A 1,748-nucleotide genomic window follows, 5' to 3' on the forward strand; every position below is an offset into this window, starting at 1 on the left:
GGGGGGGGGGGGGGGGTGGCATCCCTGTGTTTCCTGGTATTTATTACCCTCAAATCCCTGTGTTCTCTCTGGATTAATAATGATAATCATACAAGATGTTTGGCTCCTCCTTCAAAATAATTTTAATGCAAATGAAGGGGAAAAAATAAGTGTACGATTGAACCAGGCTACATACAATAGGTGTGGACCTGTCAGTATGGCATATGGAAAAAGGGCACAAGTTTTCATACAGGCCATACAAGCTAAACAAGAAGAAAACTAGAAGCACTCTGAGAGTGCCAACTTCCGCCAAAGCAGAGAAGGAAACACATTTGCCGAATAAGTTCTGACGTGGTGAACATTTAAGCAGGCAGTATGTATGGGATTTCAATCTGGTGGAGTTCAATGCAAAAAAAAAACAAAGGTCAAATACTCGTCACCCAACGTTATTCATCCACAAACTGGTGTTGGATTAAGCTCCTAAGTTTTCATCAGTAAGATTCCATCGTGTAAAACGTGTTTTATCCCATTTAATGAGTTTGTAATGGTTTGACTATCTTTCCGAACTGCTGCTTCCTGGTACAAGCGGCTCAGCGTCTGAGCACTTTTAGCACAAACAAACACTCCCATGAACTTCTGACAAATCACACAATAAAGTTGTTATGTGGAGGGGGTGGTACCTGGTTGATCAGCTGTTCCCGCTGTTCGCTACCAGCTTCAGCTCGGCTACAGCTGGACCCTCCCCCGCTGTCAGTGTCTTCTCAGTTATTCCCGTAACGTGAAGAGAATCACTTTTTTTTTTCTATGTCTCCTGACAGCATGTGACATCACCAATACTAGTTGATAACAGAATAATCACAACTTTCCTGATGGTAGGCATCCTGGGAGGTGTAGTCCCAGCGACTTTGCGACTTCTACTTCCTGTTACAGKCATGCGTTTGACGTCATGACACTGTGTAGCCTGGCTGATTCGGTTAAATTAAAAGAAAAATTCCTGTATTCGCATCGTAATCCGGAACATCATCAGAATTTAAAGGTGTGTTCCTTGGGCCAGTACCCACATGTGATAAAAATTTTATGACAATCCGTCCACAAGTTTCTGAGTAATTTTGTCCACCGACAGACAGAACGACAGAACGACAGACAGACAGACAGACAGGCATACGCAACCGAAAACGTTACCTCCCCCCTTTGTGGAGGTAATAAGTAGGCAGTTGTAATTTTGATTCTTCACTCAGATAAATTTTTTTGTGTTTGTGTGGTTCTCATTGAATTATGAATGCAAGCACCATCGTTCTTCATTATAAACAGTCTGAAACATGCAGAGAAGGAGACATGATGTCACCCGCAGAAGTAAATATACGTAGATGCTATACATGTCAGCATGTGTGCATCCATTCTGAAGTACAATCAAAACCAATAAATTATTGTCTGACATGATTGTTCTGTTGAGTATTTACATCTGATCTAACTTCTTTCTGCCTACTCTGGTGAAAAATTGCACTTCTGGAACAGGAGCGACRTAAAATATAAAAACAAACTCAAGTATCAATTCCATTGTTTTCATATCGATGCAACTCCCATGTTGGTATCATATGCTGCTGTAGATTCTCAGTAATCCAGGTTATGGTACATTAAAAAAAGATGAAGCAACTGTTTGGTGGTTGAAGACATGGAGGTCCAAGCTTTAAATGGGTCCATGTTCTCCTGGGTTAAAAGTCTTGGCAGGTGCCTCCCGCTTCAAATGCCTGACTCCTTTATCCCTTTAC

The 1,748-nt window shown here is 41.6% G+C and overlaps 1 long non-coding RNA gene across 1 annotated transcript in view; it reads right to left on the reverse strand.

The window, feature by feature from the left end:
* LOC106523705 (uncharacterized) overlaps positions 1-868 on the reverse strand; it is a 3,586-nt gene extending 2,718 nt beyond the window's left edge. Inside the window, exon 1 of the long non-coding RNA XR_001310922.1 lies at positions 660-868. This is a non-coding gene — a long non-coding RNA (uncharacterized LOC106523705). The remainder of the gene's footprint in view (positions 1-659) is intronic.
* Positions 869-1,748: the final 880 nt, after the last annotated feature.

Source organism: Austrofundulus limnaeus, unplaced genomic scaffold, assembly GCF_001266775.1.
Source record: "Austrofundulus limnaeus strain Quisiro unplaced genomic scaffold, Austrofundulus_limnaeus-1.0 Scaffold164, whole genome shotgun sequence".
In the NCBI taxonomy this organism is placed as follows: domain Eukaryota; kingdom Metazoa; phylum Chordata; class Actinopteri; order Cyprinodontiformes; family Rivulidae; genus Austrofundulus; species Austrofundulus limnaeus.